This window comes from Adiantum capillus-veneris, chromosome 22 (assembly GCF_014529385.1).
Source record: "Adiantum capillus-veneris isolate H3 chromosome 22, ASM1452938v2, whole genome shotgun sequence".
In the NCBI taxonomy this organism is placed as follows: domain Eukaryota; kingdom Viridiplantae; phylum Streptophyta; class Polypodiopsida; order Polypodiales; family Pteridaceae; genus Adiantum; species Adiantum capillus-veneris.
The window spans coordinates 80,099,509-80,120,510 of NC_140952.1; the positions used below are offsets into that span (position 1 = coordinate 80,099,509).

Below are 21,002 nucleotides of genomic sequence, written 5' to 3' on the forward strand. Positions count from 1 at the left end.
CAGGAAGGGTGATTCTTTAAAAGTACTTGCCAGTAAAAAGAGGTCTTTGCTTCGCATCTGGCTGTTGCCACAACCATGCTGGGAAATCAACGCGCTTGAAAAGACATCATATAAAGGATTCCCATCAAGTGCGAAGGAAAGGCCTTTCTTCACGGCTTGCTCAACAACCTACTTATTAAACCTTGCAATAATCAGCCATGCTGCCTTAACTCCTCGCATTCATCTCTGTGAGATCCGCCACTGCTTGTTGCATCATCGCTTTTTCTAATATCACCAATATTGCTAAAGATGTGTGCCCTTCTTCAACGGATCTGATCGAGGTCACCCTTCTTGAAGCAATCAGAGCATTGCTTCCAATGGAACCCTCCCTTGTTCTTTGCCTAGTCGCAAACTTCCGAGAAGATCAAGATCTTTAGAAGAAGATGTAACTGACTAAGAAGAGAACGTAGTAAATGCGATGATGGGGAGGCTGATGATGACAAAGAGGACACAGAGAACACTTGTGGTGATGGTTCCAAATGCTGCAGAGTGCAGCTTCACCACCATTGTTGTAGATTTGGAAGCCCATATCATATCAAACCCATAAAGGAGAGAGTTGTTGGAAAGCCTTGCAGAAGAAGAAGCAAACGGATTTACAGAGCGGCATTAATAAAAGCATAGGAGCTATATTAAACGAAAAAAATGTAGCCACGTGGATTATTGAGAGGCCACAATCTTGAATGCAATGTAACTGACTAAGAAGAGAACGTAGTAAATGTGATGATGGGGAGGTTGATGATGACAAAGAAGACACAGAGAACACTTGTGGTGATGGTTCCAAATGCTGCAGAGTGCAGCTTCACCACCATTGTTGTAGATTTGGAAGCCCATATCATATCAAACCTAGAAAGGAGAGAGTTGTTGGAAAGCCTTGCAGAAGAAGAAGCAAACGGATTTACAAAGCGGCATTAATAAAAGCATAGGAGCTATATTAAATGAAAAAAACGTAGCCACGTGGATTACTGAGAGGCCACAGTCTTGAATGCAATGTAACTGACTAAGAAGAAGATGTAACTAACTAAGAAGAGAATGTAGTAAATGCGATGATGGGGAGGCTGATGATGACAAAGAAGGCACAGAAAACACTTGTGGTGATGGTTCCATATGCTACAGAGTGCAGCTTCACCACCATTGTTGTAGATTTGGAAGCCCATATCATATCAAACCCAAAAGGGTTGTTGGAAAGCCTTGTAGAAGAAGAACCAAACGGATTCGCAGAACGGCATTAATAAAAGCATAGGAGCTATATTAAACGAAAAAAACCTAGCCACGTGGATTACTGAGAGGCCACAGTTTTGAATTTTCCTTCTACGCTAACGAAGTAAAAACGCCAGCGATCACGGTAAACGCAGGACGCAGCAAGCAGCCGTAACCAGCACTCGCAGGGTTTGAAGATCTTCGATTCAAGGCAGTCAGGTAGTTACACGTGCCTTTGTGTGTGTGTGTGAGAGAGAGAGAGAGAGAGAGAACGCGTTCATCAGTGTTGGGCGCCTGAGGATTTAGAGAGAGAGAGAGAGAGAGAGAGAGAGAGAGAGAGAGAGAGAGAGAGAGAGAGAGAGAGAGAGAGAGCGCTAGCTGTTGCTTATAATGATTTTAACTATGTTGACTCTGCAATGTCCAGCTAATATCTTGGGATCACATGCATGCACACTCCACCTGAGTAGGTACGTAATATACTGCAATCACCTGAGCAGGAGCAGGAGCAGGAGCAGGAGCAGGAGAGAGAGAGAGAGAGAGAGAGAGAGAGAGAGAGAGAGAGAGAGAGAGAGAGAGAGAGAGCTGATTTACACCAAGCGGCTCCTTTAAGGCAATGGACTCCCTTGCACTGCTGCTGGCATTGAGATTGTTGGTGTTTTGAAGTAGGCGGCACAAGCGATGTTGGTTCTCAGTCGAGAGCTATACCTGCGCCACACTCTTCGCAGGACGACTAGTGCTGCTGCTGCTGGAAGTTACCTTCGTGCTACTTGCATCGCCCCTCTTCTTTGGACCCATCATGTCTTCTTCGCCTCCAGGTTGCTAGCAATGCATGAACATCAATTAGCACTCCGACGTCGGGAGGAGGCTAGGGAGAGACTTTACATTTGGAGGACGTTTAGAAAATTCCTCGAAACCAAAATTCTATCGGGGGAACCCCCTCGTGACTAATTGACACGGGCATGGGAGGGTGTATTTTGCCAGCTTGCCAAAACCACGAAAAGCTGGGTGAGCATGAGGTCTAATTTTTGTAGATGGCAAGTACATTCGAGCACATGGTGTGCAATATGAATCAGATAGTAAAGCGGGGTAGGAGGCAGAACAACTTGAAATGGACTACTCCTCGATTGGATGCAACTTCGAGTATTTGTGGCTTGACAATTACCCCGCTCTAAGTACTCATTGGTCGCTGGCCGATAGGAGACTTCAAAGAAATCTTTAAGTTTTGAGGCTGACGTCGATCGCTCATCTAGAGCGGTTGGGGCGCCGGGAAGAAGGCCAAGTCTTGTGTCTCTTTATTTGCACTAGTACGGAGACAGATCAGCTTGTGGCGATCTAAAAGGGGAATTAGCAGTCGAATATGCACGCGTGAGAGAGAGAGAGAGAGCGAGATCACCTTGTGGCGATTTGAAAGAGGAAATAGCAGTCGAGGAATGGTATGTTTTTCAAAATGTTGCAAAGCCTAGAAATAAGTTCCTGGGATCAATTGGAACTGCAAGTTTTGTGGCTCACTAGATAGAGAAATACGTGGCATGCTTCCTTGCGGCGAGAGTACTCATGATCACGGTGCAAGTTGGAATTGGCAGGTACAGAGAGGCCGCAAGAGGGACTGGGTGCGTTGATGGCGTAGCGCCTGGGCTAGCAGTGGCAGAGAGGGGAAGGGCTAAGATGGGTTGAAGCATAGTAGGACCTGCAGTAACCGTGTTCGCAAGGAAAGCACTATATGCAAGGGGTTGGCTTCTTGTGGATTTAACCACAGCAAGAGCTTTAGCATCAAGTGTGGCGTTGGCATCTGCGAGCGCAAAGCTAGGAGGAACATCATTGGGGTGTGCAGCATCATGTGCGGTAGACATTTTGGTGAAAAAACTCTTCTTCTGCAGGGTAAACAACAATCATGGCCACAACAGGTTCGTCTACATCAGGTGCTTCAAGAGGCCGCCCGGCTGTGCTGGTTTGAACCAGGATCATGAAAGCCGCAAGTGCAGTGGGTCAATGACCCAAGGCGGGGTGCTCGGCAGTAGAAGAGATCGCCCAGGTTTGCTCAGTGTGAGCAGCTAGATGAGCCAAAGAGGTGGCGTTTACTTCATCATCATGAGCACCATGCAGGTGTATAGGCTGACAGGTGTACACCGGTAGCAGCAGCATGAGCAGGTTGAAGAAATGCTCGTGTGGGTTGAAGGAGAACCTCTGGTTTAGCATCACGGCTAGTAGAAGCTTCAAATGGAGAGGCGGCAAGATGGGCCGGATGCGTTGATGGCGTAGCGTATGGGCTAGCAGTGCCAAAGAGGGGAAAGGCTGAGATGAGTTGAAGCACAGTAGGATCTGCAGTAACCGGGTTCACAAGGAAAGCACCATATGGTTCATGCAAAAACCATCGAAAATTCTGCCACCCTTTTCATTACATCGTCTGGTCGTAGTGATCTGGTCTCTACTACGCTGGCTATTCTCATGCGCACTCATGTTGTGCTCCCACTCTGTGAACAATCCTCTTTGACGAGGGGGAACCCATCAACCAACTGCCTTCAACATCCAGCTAAACTCTCTATGGCCTATTTGAAACATTAGCCCTTGACTGTCCCAGGTCTGCTCAAGCATCCCATTCAGCTGCATTCCCTCTTGGTTACTTGCATATTTACGTCTGGCATGTTTTGCACTCGTGGGCTGCTCAACTGTCCCATAGTTTGCTTCTTCACAATTGAGCACGCCACGAAACCTTGTCGCCTCTTGAGGCTCCTGACAGTCTCCGCCCCAGCAGTCTTCAAGATTTACCTCTGCCTCGCAAGCCAACAACTCCCCATCACACGGGGCATGACCAGCATTGCATCAAACTTCATGCATCAGTTCTTCCTCATCATAGGCATTGACATTGCTGGGAAACATTACACCCAGCTTCCTCGCCCATTTCTTCCTCTTGATATCTACTCATACACCCAAGTCTCATAAAAACATGAGCAGAGCAACTCCATCCCCCAAGAAGCAAGAACAATCGAGTGATAAATGTAGAAGTCAATGTATATAAGACTAAGATGGACGTCCTAATGCTATCTACTTTATTTTATAGAATAACTAATGCAACACACATAAATATACAAACTCCAAATAATGGAAAGGTATCCCTCCAACACTTTGAGGAGAAGCATTGGTGTCCCTCCAACACTGGAGGTGAAAAAAGGTGACCGGGGAATGGCACATTCCCTATGGTTTATAAAACTTGGGTGAGGACGGTGCCACCTCCCCACCATACTTGCGTATGGTTTTTTCTTTTTTTTATGAGCACTAGCATGCGAGCACGTACTGCATTTCCTGCATCATTGAAAAACCAAACCACAATTAAGAATCTCTAATGGATAGGATGTTTCATATTGTAATTAATGCTTTCAGATCCCAAGCATGGTGATGGACAAACTCAGTCAGAAAAGAAAGAGGCAAGTAGCAAAACAACGAATAATAAAAAAGAGGAAAGAGAGTTTGAGTGCAGCTGCAAGTTCGTGGACTGGAATCAACATTCTATCACAACGTTGGCAAGATCAGTGCGTTGCTGCATCCAAAACTTTACAATTTGTGCCGGTTGCGGAACTTCCACATTCTCAAAAACTCGCCTCGGAAAGAAATTGCTAGACAATGCCCGTGTTAGTCTAGCTAGCATGACATTCTTGAACGCTGTCAAAAAGGAAGGAGTATCGATACATTGGTCATGTTACTCCAGCTGCGACAGATGCGTCAGGTGTCACGAGGACGTGGCAGTTATTAACCATGTCACAGAGATGTGGCAACTGCTAACCTTGGTTGTTGGTTTCTTTCCAATGGGGTTTATTTTATTTGTTTTGAGACCCTCTTTTTGAAGTAGCAAACGGTCGGACATTGTATGGCCAGTGTGAACGGTAGATTCACCCGCAGACGGGAAGTGGTCGGCACTGGAATTCGTATGGTAAGAGGATGTCTAGGCTCAGAGCAAGATCATATAGGTCCCCCCGTCGCACTTAGCAAGTTGGTGGATACTAGGAAGTGAACTCAATTAAGGCGTAAAGTCAAGGTGGGACTTCCAACAAAAAGTATCCGACAGTTGGGCCACATTGCACTTTTGGATGCGGTCCCAATGAGGATAGATGGTCAGAAGACTAGTGGGAGCCCAACGGAAGCATCTCCTAAAATTTAGGGAACTGCTATTTTGGGCCGTGAAATGTGTTCGCGTCATTACCTCCGGTATGACTAGGGGAACATTTTATAACTCTGCCGTGAAGTCAATTGGGCAACCGGTCAGGATATTTTTAAGCGGCAAACCCGAAACGGGAAAATGCTTGAAAATGCGCCAAGTGTCACATTTTCGTGAACTTTCCTCTTGCAGAGAAATGGTCGCTGATTTTTATGCTGGGAGAGGCCTCATTTCAGCTTTTGTCACAGGTTAAGAGCTATGGAGTGCTTTCTTTCCCTCTCATGTACAGTGTGGTGCTAGGAGTGATGCCCTGCACACTACACACTGCTCTCTCTCTCCCCTACGTGCAGTTATGTGATGCCCCACAAGAGGGCTACTCATTTGACTGATGTACAGTTGTGTGGGTTCATGCTTTTGTGCTGAGGCAAGAGCCTCCTTGAGCAGGAACAGGGGTAGCTAACTGCTGCTCCAAAGCAGGCACTGGTGAGGGTCATAACCTCACCATACAGGTGCAAAATCAGCGCTGTGTATGCGCTGTAAATTCACCGTTTTTCAGTCGTACGGACGCCAGGATCATTGGGAATCGTGCCCCACTGGCAAAGGACAGTTAGGGGACTGTTTGGGGCTGAAAACAGGGCAAAAACCAGTAAATACAGCGGGCTGAATTTACTGTTTTTGGACAGGAATCAGAGGGTATACGCCAGTGCAAGCGAGTTCCAGTAGGGAAATTGGTTTCGCGCAAGTTTTGGGGTTGTTATGCTGCCGAAATTTGGCCAAATCAAATGGTATCTAGGTGAATACACGTGAAGGATTCTCAGGACCTTACCTTGTAATTTACCCTCCTAAAGAATAAAGAAATACCGAAAGGGGCGCCAATTTTGGGGCCTACAGGTTGTCGGCGTCTGCTCGGAGCATTCTAGCTTCCGAGCCGTGTGTGTATTCAAGTGTTAACTCCCGTCGCGGGTTCTCTTTGCAAAGTGCTCTGTGTGTGTGTATAAAGTAAAGAATTTCAGGTGAAAGCCAACGCCTACCGCCCTACGGGCCGGTTTCATGGTTCCGTTGCCGGGACCTCAATCACTTTTTCCTCAAAGAGTGAGCCTGGATTGTTCAGGGTAAAGACACACAGTGCAAGAACACGGGGATTACACTATGGCCGACAAGGGGAAGGGAATTATGGAAGAGGGTTTCTCTCCAAAGGACAGGCAGGAGATTCCTATGGTTTTTGAGATTGGCGAGAGCTCACGGCCACGTCAATCTGTACCTCCTGTCAACGTGAATGTCCCTCCAGTAGTACAGGGCTTTATGACAGGGCAACTTGAGGATGATGCGTTTAAGACTCAGTTAGTTGCCGCGGTGAATGTCTTTTCGCAGCTGGTGCAGAATCCGAGGTTTATGGAATTCTTGCAAGCGCCACCAGTGCAACAGCAAAATAGGCAACCTACGCCGCGTACGGAGCTTGTTGAAGCTCAAGCCCAGGTACTTCATGAGGCGCAGGAGGAAAGGGAACACTCGCATGTTGCGGAGTCGGGGGCTCCAAAGCAGGTTCCTCTCGTGCTTAAACAGGTGGCTAGAATGCCTATTCCACAGGTTATGCCAGTTCAGCCCGCCACCTTTCAGAGCCAGCATGCTGTCTTGAATGGACAGGGAGCTGGATACCAGGCTATGCACTCAGTTTTTCCACCACCCACGGTACATCCTGGGTATTTCGGGGGTGGATCAGTGTTCCAAAGTATGGCTGGTTATGCGTCTGGAAGTCAGCCGTACATGCCAGGAACAGTGTTCGGGGGTATGCAAGGCATTATGCCAAACCCCATGTATGGTATTATCGGCATGCAGCAAGGTTTCCACGGCAACCAGGGCCAGTTTGGGGTGCCACAGGCTCATTTTGGCATGGCTGGTTTTTCTGGACAGCAGCCAGATATCGCACCTCTTACGCAAAATGTGAATGGCCAAGGCGTGCCGATCATACCTAGTACAGTGCCCATGTTGCAGACCATTCCGTATGACAACTTGGGGGCACTAGAGAAGCCGAAGGCTTACAAAGAAGGTGGTGCAGCGGTAAAGTTCAGTACCTTCAGTGGTTTCGAGGACAAGACAAAGGCACTCACTTTCCTCCAGCAGTTTGATACAGCTTATGCGGGAGGGAATTTTACAGAGGCCTCGAAGGTAGGAAAGCTGCCACTTTCTTAAAGGACAATGCGCTGACATGGTGGACGACATTGTTAATGCAAGGACAGGCACCCGCCACTTGGGTTTACTTCAAGCAAATGTTTGCATCTGCTTGGCTATCAAATGAATTTGAAGCCGATGTCCTGACAGATTGGCACCAGCTTACGGCAGCTTCGTGCAAGAGCTTGCTGGAGTACAATAGGAGGTTTTGTAAAGCATTACTCTCAGTGACCTCCTACAGATTTGTGCCATTGACAGAGAAGATAGAGAAGTATTGTTGTGGGCTGCCTAAAGGGCTTCGCGATTACTGTACAAAGAACAGAGTGGCTACCCTTACTCAGCTTATGGAAGTTGCGAACACTGGTCTTGCCCTGTTGAAAGTAGAGGACAGTGGATTTCCGAGCAGTGATAAAGGAGGGCAGCAAAAGAAAAATTCAGCGAAGAAGCCCTTTGTGAAAACGGCTCTTGATGCGTCACAGGGCTCAGAACAGGCCACCAAAGACAAGGATCCAGCTGGGACTTCTGGAGCGCAGGCAAAGAAACAGAAAAGGAAGCCTTTTGTGCGCAAGTCGCTCGAGGAAAAGAAGGTCCTAATGGCTGAGAACAAATGCTTTATATGCGAGCAGCCTGGTCATATTTCTATCAATTGTCCACAAAGAAAAAGGCCAGCTGACTCAGAGGATAAAGAAGACCAGAAAGGCAAGAAGCCAAAACCCACGGCAGGTTTAGTGCCAGACATGGTGGGTGACAGGCCCAGCACAGATGCCAGTGAGTTATGCAGGGCATGGGGTAAAGTTAGGGATCATACGGCACTCATCTTCTTTGATCCAGGTGCCAAAGCCAACTTTATCTCACCAGAGTTAGCTATGAAGCTGGGCATCAAAGCTGAAGAGATGGGGTACACAGCAGAGGCAGGGTTGGCATGTCCTGGCCACTCAGAGTGTGTTACTCCCATCATTGGAAAACTGCGTCTGCATATTCAGTCGTATGTGGACACTGAAGAGTTTTACATCATGCCGTTGGAAGGTTGTGACGCCTTGTTGGGGATCCCGTGGATGTTCCGAGTGCATGGAGTCTTGGATGCCTACAACAAAAAGATCACTGTACAGCATAGGGGCAAAACTCACATCTTGGATGTAAAGCTTAAAGGAGAGTCAGTCCCTATTGTATCTGCTTCTGCTATCACTTCTGTAATAAAGAATCATCTTTCTGTGTACTTGATTTTTGCACGTGATGTCTCAGATAAGGATCAGTCAAATTTATCTGTGTTAGATAAAGAAAGGTCAGCATTTTTGCAAAAGTTTAGTGATTGTTTTTCTGATTCATTACCGTCGCAATTGCCGCCAGAGAGACCTGAGGACCATCGGATAGATTTGGTGCCAGGGTGTAGCCCACCAAATAGACCTCCCTACAGGGTTAGTGCGGCGCAGCAGAAAGAGATTATGGGCCAAATTGAGGAGCTATTAGAGAAGGGGCTGATTCAGCCTAGTTCTTCACCCTTTTGCTCCCCAGTGCTCCTAGTGCAGAAGAAGGATGGCTCATGGCGCATGTGTATTGATTACCGTGCGTTGAATAAGAATACCATCAAGAATAGGTTCCCTATTCCTCGCATTGATGATATTCTCGATCGTTTAGAGGGTGCTGCAATTTTCAGCAGGATAGACCTGAAGAGTGGGTACCATCAGATTCGTATAAGCCCAGAGGATGTGCACAAGACTGCGTTTAGAACGACATTTGGTCTTTATGAGTTTCTAGTGATGCCGTTTGGGCTAACAAATGCTCCTGCCACGTTCAACAGAATGATGGACCGGATTTTCCGCTCGCATCAACAGTTTGTTGGAACATTCTTCGATGACATGATTGTGTATTCGAAGAATGAAGAGGAGCATAGGCGTCACTTGACCATTGTGTTCGAATTGCTGCGCAGTCACAGGTTACTTGTCAATCCTAAGAAAAGTGAATTCTTCCTCGAAGAGATCCACTTTCTGGGCCACATAATCTCAAAGGATGGTGTTAGAATGGATCCCGCAAAGGTCGAAGCTATCAAGACATGGCCAGACTTGAAGACTGTGCACGATGTCAGAAGCTTCTTGGGATTGTGTTCCTACTATAGAAGGTTTATCAGAAATTTCGCAGAGATAGCATCGCCTCTTCACGCATTGCAAAAGAAAGAGGTCACTTTCAGATGGACCCAAAAAGAGATTTCAGCTTTTAGTCTCTTAAAGGAAAAGTTGACTTCAGATCCAGTTATTGTTTTGCCAGATCTCAGGAAGTCATTTGTGGTCCAGTGTGACGCGTGTGGCAGTAGCATCGGAGCAGTGCTAATGCAAGATGGACGGGTAGTAGCCTATGAAAGCCGAATTTTGCAAGGGCCAGAGAGGACTATGCAAGTCTATGAGAAAGAGCTCTTGGCCGTGATTCATGCGCTTTCTAGCTGGAAGCACTACCTCTTAGGTGCTGATTTTGTTGTCCAAACAGATCATCAGACCTTGCGATACTTCTTGACACAGTCAAAGTTATCCGAAAAGCATATGCGATGGGCAAACATTCTTTCCATGTTCCACTTCCAGATTATGCATGTGGAAGGCAAGAAGAATGTTGTGGCTGATGCGTTATCAAGAAAGCCACAAATTTCAGCTGTGTCAATTCCTTATCATCATGAGTTAGATGACATGAAGGGACAGTATATTGCTGATGAAGATTTTGCAAGGATCTTTGAACAGTTACAAGAGGGGCAACATCACGAGCACTACCTCCTCAGAGATGGTTTTATGATGATGCATGGCAGACTTTGTGTCACTAGGCCATTGCGACATAAGGTCATGGAAGAGAGTCATGTCCCACCGTATGTAGGGCATCGTGGCATTGATGCAACAGTTAAAGCGGTAGAGACGTTCTTCTATTGGCCTACCTTGAGGAGAGATGTGGATGCCTTTGTGCGAGCATGCATAGTTTGCCAAAAGGTCAAGTTTGACAGGCAAAAGGCACCAGGGTTGTTACAACCACTGCTGATTCCGGATAAGCCATGGGAAAGCATTGCTATGGACTTTATCTTTGATCTTCCAAGGACGCCAACAGGGAATGATGGTATATGGACCATTATCTGCAGGTTCAGCAAGCAGGCCCATTTTATCCCTGTCAGGAAGAAGATAAAATCTGATCAGATGGCGCGCTTGTTCATGTACAATGTGTTTAAGTACCATGGTATGCCACAATCGATTATCAGTGATCGTGATCCTCGCATGACCAGTTTGTTTTGGAGAGGATTGTTTGAGAACATGGGTACTACGCCCAAGTTCTCGTCTTCGTTTCATCCACAAACTGATGGACAGTCAGAAGAGGCCAATTCTACTGTCTTAGATCTGCTGACATGCTATGTGTCAGATAATAAGGGCAAGTGGGAACAGTATTTGCCTATGCTTGAGTATGCGTACAATAATACGGTGCATTCGTCTATTGGCAAAGCACCTTTTGAAATTGTTGAAGGCGGCAAAAAGGTTCCTCCCATTTTGCACACAAAGGACAAGATCTTTGAGGCAGATCGATATGTTGAGAACATGGATGAGATGTATAAGAAGATTAAAGTTGCCTTGGAGAAGACTCAGGCAAAACAGAAAAAGGCTGCTGATCGTCACTGTCGTGAATTGCTACTATCACCTGGTGATTGGGTTCTCTTAAGGTTCGAAAAGGCAAGGTTAAAGAAGATGAAGAGCAAGGAACGGCTGTTTCCTAAGCTCAGCATGCGTTACTATGGGCCTTTTCAAGTGCTTGACAAGATCAGCGATGTGGCTTACAGGCTGAAATTGCCTGATGCGTGGAAGATTCATAATGCATTTCACGTGAGTCTTCTAAGACCCTTCGTGGGTGATGTGCCAGAAGATATGCCAGTTGAGGATCAGCCAGAAGTTGAGGAACTTGATGAGATCCTGGTACCTGAGCAAGTTTTGGCACATAAGGACAGAAAAGTTAAAGGACAAGTTGCAAGACGTTATTTGGTGAAGTTCAAGAACTATCCACCTATGGATGCAAAGTGGATGGAAGAGCATGAACTGTCAGAGTCACCAAATGTATTGCAGCTCTACCTTGAAGCCTTTGGGTTACAGCCTACTTATGCCCCAACCCAACGTGTGCAAAGGAGGGGTAATGATAGAGCTAGTACATCAAATGTACATATGAATTCAGTGCCATAGATAGAAATGGCAAAAGTATGAAGGCCTCATTAAGTCATTTGTATCTATGTATGTTGCGACCTTTGTTGCGGATACATGCGATGATAAAAGAGTGTTGATAGCACAAGATCATCAGTGGCGTGTATTTATGGTATGCAATCGAGGACGTTTGCGATTTCAAGAGGGGGGTATGTCACGAGGACGTGGCAGTTATTAACCATGTCACAGAGATGTGGCAACTGCTAACCTTGGTTGTTGGTTTCTTTCCAATGGGGTTTATTTTATTTGTTTTGAGACCCTCTTTTTGAAGTAGCAAACGGTCGGACATTGTATGGCCAGTGTGAACGGTAGATTCACCCGCAGACGGGAAGTGGTCGGCACTGGAATTCGTATGGTAAGAGGATGTCTAGGCTCAGAGCAAGATCATATAGGTCCCCCCGTCGCACTTAGCAAGTTGGTGGATACTAGGAAGTGAACTCAATTAAGGCGTAAAGTCAAGGTGGGACTTCCAACAAAAAGTATCCGACAGTTGGGCCACATTGCACTTTTGGATGCGGTCCCAATGAGGATAGATGGTCAGAAGACTAGTGGGAGCCCAACGGAAGCATCTCCTAAAATTTAGGGAACTGCTATTTTGGGCCGTGAAATGTGTTCGCGTCATTACCTCCGGTATGACTAGGGGAACATTTTATAACTCTGCCGTGAAGTCAATTGGGCAACCGGTCAGGATATTTTTAAGCGGCAAACCCGAAACGGGAAAATGCTTGAAAATGCGCCAAGTGTCACATTTTCGTGAACTTTCCTCTTGCAGAGAAATGGTCGCTGATTTTTATGCTGGGAGAGGCCTCATTTCAGCTTTTGTCACAGGTTAAGAGCTATGGAGTGCTTTCTTTCCCTCTCATGTACAGTGTGGTGCTAGGAGTGATGCCCTGCACACTACACACTGCTCTCTCTCTCCCCTACGTGCAGTTATGTGATGCCCCACAAGAGGGCTACTCATTTGACTGATGTACAGTTGTGTGGGTTCATGCTTTTGTGCTGAGGCAAGAGCCTCCTTGAGCAGGAACAGGGGTAGCTAACTGCTGCTCCAAAGCAGGCACTGGTGAGGGTCATAACCTCACCATACAGGTGCAAAATCAGCGCTGTGTATGCGCTGTAAATTCACCGTTTTTCAGTCGTACGGACGCCAAGATCATTGGGAATCGTGCCCCACTGGCAAAGGACAGTTAGGGGACTGTTTGGGGCTGAAAACAGGGCAAAAACCAGTAAATACAGCGGGCTGAATTTACTGTTTTTGGACAGGAATCAGAGGGTATACGCCAGTGCAAGCGAGTTCCAGCAGGGGAATTGGTTTCGCGCAAGTTTTGGGGTTGTTATGCTGCCGAAATTTGGCCAAATCAAATGGTATCTAGGTGAATACACGTGAAGGATTCTCAGGACCTTACCTTGTAATTTACCCTCCTAAAGAATAAAGAAATACCGAAAGGGGCGCCAATTTTGGGGCCTACAGGTTGTCGGCGTCTGCTCGGAGCATTCTAGCTTCCGAGCCGTGTGTGTATTCAAGTGTTAACTCCCGTCGCGGGTTCTCTTTGCAAAGTGCTCTGTGTGTGTGTATAAAGTAAAGAATTTCAGGTGAAAGCCAACGCCTACCGCCCTACGGGCCGGTTTCATAAGGACCAAAGGCATAGTAGTACTGCTACCAGACTATGTCCGACGTATCCTGGGATCCAACCAGCTTCACACTCAACTCCTCAGTATAGTTGACATTTCTTTAAACGTCATAAGCTCTGCGAACGCTGTAGCATACGGCGTACTTGAAAAAAGATCCTTGCTTCATGACCCTCTGATCTATTGGACAAAAGCAGTAAATATACAACAACTATGAAAGCTGCTCGCGTCCTCGCGCTTATCAGACATTTTGGCCTACAACTTACTCCATAATCCAGTTATCAAGATGTATAAGACAGTGGCAGAGCAACCCCACAAAAAAAACACTTTGTGTGTGTTGACACCAGACGCTGTTACGTCAATCATAACAAGCCACTCAGAAATGGAGCCTTTTGCATTGATGGAGGAAGCAGAAGCGCAATGTGAGATGAGCATTCTTGAAAACACGTACGCCACCTCAAGAAGCAGGGCCTATACCAGAACAGACTCTCATGAGTTTGGCTCAGTAAAGCTCCGTGAGGGCTCAGGCCTCATTGAGCGTACGACTATCTTCAGGTACAATGGGATGCTTGCTAGCCACTCAGAGGCCAAAGACGTGACAATAGAAAACGCTGTGTTCCCTTTTTTATTCCCGTTCGGGTGCGGAAACTACGAAGGAGACACCCGATTCAGTGACTACATCAGGATGAGGATCAACATGTTGTTCTCCGTGTATACCTTGTACAAGCCATATATAGTCATCATGTACCAACTCAAGAGAGCAATCATGATTTTCAATTCTACAAACACGACGATGTCGCAGCGTGACATAGACGCGTATAAGAGGAAGCACAAGAATGCATCCAACCAAGATGCAGTAAGAAACATTATAAGATACAAGCTTCCGTCAACAATGCCTGGCACTCCATCATGGCATCGAAAGAACCTCAAAGATCTCATCACAATGGTTGACTTGTGGAGCCTACCTGATTTGTTCCTGACATTTACAGCGGACGAAGTCACAAAAAGCAGGTGGAACGAAATTACAGTAATCGAAAATACTGCCCATTCATTCAATGGAAGCTACATGGAAAGATTGTCCTGTCGAGTGTGCCGTGTTGTTCCACGAGCGTCTGCACGTCTTCTTAAACAACCATATTTTTGGGGGGAGCAAAGTCCTAGGCGAAATAGAGCATCATCTTTTAAGGTACGAGATACAAAACCGAGGATCGCTGCATGCTCATCTGATTTTGTGGATTTTCCGAGGCGACATTGAGTCGGTAGCAGATGAAATAGCGGCATACATACTTGACCCACAACAGCCTCCTTTGAACTTCTCGAACCATTTACATCACCTCGTCACAAGAAAACAAATTCACAAATGCAAGTCCGCTTGCTGGGTAATGGGCCAACACTCTGCATGCAAATATGGCTTTCCATTCAGTCCTCAGCTATCAACCAAGCCCGTAATGGACCCACAAACATCAAGATGGTTGTACTATCGGCCCGGAGATGAACACCGTAACGTAGTTCCCAACCACCCGACAATCTTGCTGCTGTGTCGAGCGCACATGAACATCCAACGTATGACCAACTCATCTATATCTCACTACTTGCTAAAGTACGCAATGAAGACAGAGCCAATGGGTCCACTGAACCTACCAGAAGAGAACGCAGCAAGGCTCGGCTTGAATGGACTAGACAAGGTCAAGCTCCGCGTAATTGCAACATCGATAATGTCCAAGCCGATTTCAGCAATAGAGGCAGCACTAAATTGCCTGCAAATTCCAATCATCACAAGAAGCGAAGCCGTGGAATATATCGACTCATCGCCACCTTCACTAAGACAAAGATTGTTATCACAGAGTCAAACGATTGTTATGCACCCAATTGACTTGTACTGTGCAAGGCCATTGCAGCTAGAGCAATACACGTTCTGAAGGTACCACAAAAATTTCAAGATCGAGAACACCACCACAGGATCTCAGAAGAGCCAGATGTACGATGCCTACAACAACTTGGTACTAGAAAATCACCGGCTCGTACGATTCACCGAGTACCACCCTGGCCACCAACCGGAGGGCTTCTTCTTCAACATTTAGAACTGAATCCGATCTGATCTCGCAACAAAACCCAATGTCTTGTTACTTTACAGAATGCAAAATCCGACAATTAATAAGAGACGAGGAGAACCTTGAGATGTACATCAACGAGTACACACAACGAAACATGCTTTTAAACGAGAACACGGGGCACATTGTGAACTTGATCCACCAGAAGCTCTTCCTGAACCGCGAGAGTCCGATTCATTCAAGCCGTGTAGAGATAAATGATACAAAGGAAACTAGTAGACATAACATGCTGCAGCTTCTAAAGGAGTTCGCCGATGTCCGTAACGCAACACTCACTCCTGAACAACACAAGATTTTCGAAGACACATCACCAGAACATCCGGCCTCCACATTATCACGGTTGTCCCAGGATCGAGAAAGTCCTTCCTCATCAAATACATGACGACCAGGTTCGTACAACAAAACAAGACAGTCATATTGACAGCGTCAACTGGCGCAGCTGCATCTCGGCTAAGCAGTGCCGCAAAAACAGTGCACTATCAATTCAAGATAACGGTGGGCTCGAATAAACACTATCCAGAATCAATAAATCCAGGAGACGAGAGATTCACATCCATCAAAGAGGCTGACGTTATCATAATGGACAAGATATCAATGCTCACAAGCACAACATTCAACATGGTCGTTCGCCAACTTGTCAATGTCACAAACATATCAATTCATGATCCATTCTGCAATAAATTAGTGCTTGTCTTTGGAGACTTCGCACAGCTACCGCCCGTCTGTAAGCACCCTGGGCCTTTTTGTCATGTATGTACAATTACACAATCGGCACACTTCAAGCATGGCATTGTCCACAAGATGACATTCTCAGTTCGACATGCAGCGGACCCAATATTCCTCAACTTTCTGCATACAATTAGACAAAGAAAGCCAACCGAAGAAGAGATAACAAGCACGCTTTCAGAGTGCATCATAAACGAACAAGAACTATTGGAAACTATGGACGAAGACACCACAATCATTTGCACCCATCGCGACGACGCTCGAAGATACAATGACATCATATTGCAAAGGAGTTTTGCAAACGAACAGATATTCCGAATAGCGTTAAAAAGAAATGCGGACAACAAGCCACTCTTAGAAAGCTGGGTCAACGATAGCTCTTTCAATGAAATACACAATGTCGCTGTTGGTGCAAAGTGTAATGTCACCTCAAATCTCGACTTGGAAATTGGCGCTGCAAACGGCGCCACATGCAGGGTCAAGAATATATCCCATGATTGCAACGGTCTAGTAGACGCGATCAGTGTGCTCATAGAGAACACAAATACCAAAATCACCATTCGGCATACAAAACACTCCACTAGGGCATTCAACTTCAAATATTACCACAAATATACATTCCCTTTAATACTAGCATATGCAATAATGGGTCACAAATCGCAGGGTGCAACAATAGCTAAAAAGGCCATACTCAACATCAAACAAGTTTTCGCACTAGGTGTTAGGTGCAGCGGAATGAATGTTGTATTTTCTCAAGATTAGTGATCTTTATTGCTCAAGGTTCCTTTTAGTTCTTAAGGAAAGAGAGAGCTTTCCGTCTTGTAGAGTGCTGTGGTCACGAACAAAGTGAGTGGATATTGTGCGTGCAAGTGAATGAGACTGAGAGAAGGAGAGAGAAGAGATACGACACCCGAGAGGTTGTAAAACCCTCCTCCGAAGGCCCCACTCTCGTCGGCGAGAGTGGTCTATTCTTTGATTGCACAAAGGTGTACAATGCGTATGCAATGGACTATGAAACTTGGTCTATGCCGATGACGACGACGACAACGACGACGACGACGACGATGGCTGAAATCTGAGATCTTCTAATCGCTGAATTTCGGGACTGTTTCGGTGGCTGACAATGACTGTTTTGGCTGCGTTTTCTTGGCTGAAAAATGAGGTTTTTTAGGGCTGAAAACTGATGGTCTTTACGGGCTGAATCTGCTACACTTTAGGTGAATGATGCCGGTCTTAATTTGCTGCTGAAATCCAAAAACGCCAGGGGCTGAAATTGGTCCTTCTGTCGCCGGGGTTCTGTAAATGCAAAAACGCTAGGCTGATCTGCTGTGTGGTGATGACGCCGGGGCTGATTTGCTGTGCACAAATCGCCAAGGCTGATCTGATGCAAAAACGCTAGGTCTTCTGTGGAGAAAACGCCAGAGTAGTCGCGGGGGTCGGTCTTGCTGAGAAGTTGCCTGTTGAGCAGGTGCTCCTACTGCCTCTTCTGCCATTTAGTGCTAACTTGGGTTTGCTTATATAGAAACTTAGCAAAATTGCCCTACCTACTTTTGTTGGAAAGTCACTTAAAAATAATAAGTGAAAATCCCAATAAATAGGAAAATAGGCTAAATGCACTGGAAAATTCCCCTAACTGATGCAAATAGATTTTGATGGGAATTCCGATGATCATGCTGTGTGCAACCGGAGGATATGCATCTATGCTAAGTGAGTGGGCATGCACGGTCTACGAATAGACTCACAAAAGTGCTAGATCACTGCTAATCTAAACTGACTGAACTGACTGAACCCTGCTGTGGTGTAGCTTGTCCACGGACACGTAGGGTTGGGATGTGTCACGTGACATCCCCTCCTTTTCAAAGTGAGGTACTGGTACCGAACTGTATGGCGTCGAGGGAGATCGCCAACATCATCCGGAATCCTGGAAGGGACTCTTCGCGGGCCCACTCTGATGTGTGGGTCGAGCGGTACTTGAACTTCATAAAGGTCTGCAACGCTTGCTTCTTTGGGCCGCGCTGAAAGCGACTCAAAGTCTTCTGTGGCTCCTTTGATGCTTCAACTTCGTCTAGAATCCTGCTTCTTTCGTCTTCAAGAATCTCCATGACTGAAAATTCCTGAAACAATCTCCAACACAAAACCATGAACATACCCAGTCCATGTAAAGTGAAGGAAAAAAATCATGTCTTTGCTAAAGACTGTGTATGCAATGTAGATGAACATAGAGACGGAGTGACAACCCGTTCATCAAACACATGCAAACAATGCGCTCGAATCTTTTCTGTTTGATCGAAATCAATCAACTGTGGCAAATCACAATGGAAATGCCCATGCTTGGTGCTCATACTATCATGTGCTCTTTCGGAAACTCTGTCATGCCAAGGAAGAGACATGAAATGTGACTTCCTGACATCCAAACTTTTCGGCTTTTCATGAACAATCCTCATACATTCGTGCTCATCCATGAGAGAAACGTGCTCAACATACAATATGCCATGCCTAGGAAAAGAGATCACATAAGGATGTTGACTAAAATACAGGAAACCGTCACGAATGAAACACTCGAACAATGCGTGCGTATCAATCATGCGAACACATAATACTTCCTGTGATGGTTCTTTGGACCAAGGCTCGAGAGCCAAGATCGCTTCTTCGGGATCTATCGAATCAGCTTGAGGGGGATCTGTGGACCTCGACTCGAAAGCCAAGATCGATTCTTGGTGATTGATCGAATCTACAACGAGGTTAGCTTCGCTAGGAAAAGCATCCACTAACACATCATCCTTGTGAACAATCACATCATCTTCATGCAACTCATCATGCTTGTGAGAAATCACATCTTGATCATGCAAATCATCATGCTTGTCATTGTCATCCAAATCATCATGCTTATCATTGTCATTCAAATCATCATGCAAATCATTATCATTCAATTCATCATGCTTCTCATCATCATGCAAATCATTGTGCTTATCATTGTCGTTCAAAACATCATCATGCTTCATACAATCATGCAAATCTTGTGTATCATGCGATGGAGAAGAAGAGACTGAGATAGTCTCCTTTTCCCGAATCTCTTGCATCGGTGCCTGCCTTTGAGAAAAGATTCGCAATAACTCTTGCATTTGTGCTTTGTTCTCGGGATAAAATTCTGCTTCTATGGCTGCTCTTCTTTCTTGGTACTTACGCTCGATGGCTGCCATATCTTCTTCGTAGGCTTTTCTTTCTGCTTCTCTTTCTTGGTCCAACTCCTCCATAGGAGTTAGTGCATTCTTTGTCGTAGATGGGGAAGGGTCAGAAAAACCTCCTGGTGGGGAAAAGTCTTCTTCGCCTCTCTCATGCTCATCACCTCCAAGCGAAGTATCCATTCCGCTTCGAGTGATGACCATTCTGCAATCGTGGGTTCTTGGGGGTTCTTGTGTTCTTAAGTCCACGAGGGACTTGGGTTCTTGGGGGTCTTGGGTTCTTAAGTTCACGAGGAACTTGGGTCTTGAGGGTCTTGGGTTCTTGAGGTTTTCTTTCGCTTGCAAATCGCGTTGAGAAGGATCTTCTCTTCACCCGAGTTCTACTCCTTTTTGCGGGCGCACCCCTTGGCGGCCTTGTGCTCACACCAAGGTTGCTTTTTCCCACCTCACGTCGATTGGCCGGCCGCTAAGTGCACGGTCCGCTCTCAATGAGTGAAAAGAGACACAAGGGGAGGCTGGACAAGCCATTCTTTCTTGGGATTCCTGTCACTCTTCAATAAAACACGATTAGGAATCGCCACGCCCAAGTAAACTTGGGTTCGTGGGATCACAAGAAGCAAAAAAAATTCTTGTGGTTCTTCCCTTGAGTAATGCAGAACACTTCCAAAGCTCTGATACCAATGTTAGGTGCAGCGGAATGAATGTTGTATTTTCTCAAGATTAGTGATCTTTATTGCTCAAGGTTCCTTTTAGTTCTTAGGGAAAGAGAGAGCTTTCCGTCTTGTAGAGTGCTGTGGTCACGAACAAAGTGAGTGGATATTGTGCGTGCAAGTGAATGAGACTGAGAGAAGGAGAGAGAAGAGATACGACACCCGAGAGGTTGTAAAACCCTCCTCCGAAGGCCCCACTCTCGTCGGCGAGAGTGGTCTATTCTTTGATTGCACAAAGGTGTACAATGCGTATGCAATGGACTATGCAACTTGGTCTATGCCGATGACGACGACGACGATGGCTGAAATTTGAGATCTTCTAATCGCTGAATTTCGGGACTGTTTCGGTGGCTGACAATGACTGTTTTGGCTACGTTTTCTTGGCTGAAAAATGAGGTTTCTTAGGGCTGAAAACTGATGGTCTTTACGGGCTGAATCTGCTACACTTTAGGTGAATGATGCCGGTCTTAATTTGCTTCTGAAATCCAAAAACGCCAGGGGCTGAAATTGGTCCTTTTGTCGCCGGGGTTCTGTAAATGCAAAAACGCTAGGCTGATCTGCTGTGTGGTGATGACGCCGGGGCTGATCTGCTGTGCACAAATCGCCAAGGCTGATCTGATGCAAAAACGCTAGGTCTTCTGTGGAGAAAACGCCAGAGTAGTCGCGGGGGTTGGTCTTGCTGAGAAGTTGCTTGTTGAGCAAGGTGCTCCTACTGCCTCTTCTGCCATTTAGTGCTAACTTGGGTTTGCTTATATAGAAACTTAGCAAAATTGCCCTACCTACTTTTGTTGGAAAGTCACTTAAAAATAATAAGTGAAAATCCCAATAAATAGGAAAATAGGCTAAATGCACTGGAAAATTCCCCTAACTGATGCAAATAG

General features: G+C 46.1%; 1 protein-coding gene across 2 annotated transcripts in view; it reads left to right on the forward strand.

The window, feature by feature from the left end:
- The first annotated feature begins 1,297 nt into the window (after window positions 1–1,297).
- COAD (4-phosphopantetheine adenylyltransferase) overlaps window positions 1,298–21,002 on the forward strand; it is an 86,962-nt gene continuing 67,257 nt past the window's right edge. The window contains exon 1 of one of the 2 annotated variants that reach the window (XM_086495919.1): window positions 1,298–1,455. The gene's annotated coding sequence lies outside the window, so the exon portion shown is untranslated. The remainder of the gene's footprint in view (window positions 1,456–21,002) is intronic. The other variant, XM_086495920.1, reaches the window with a different exon arrangement.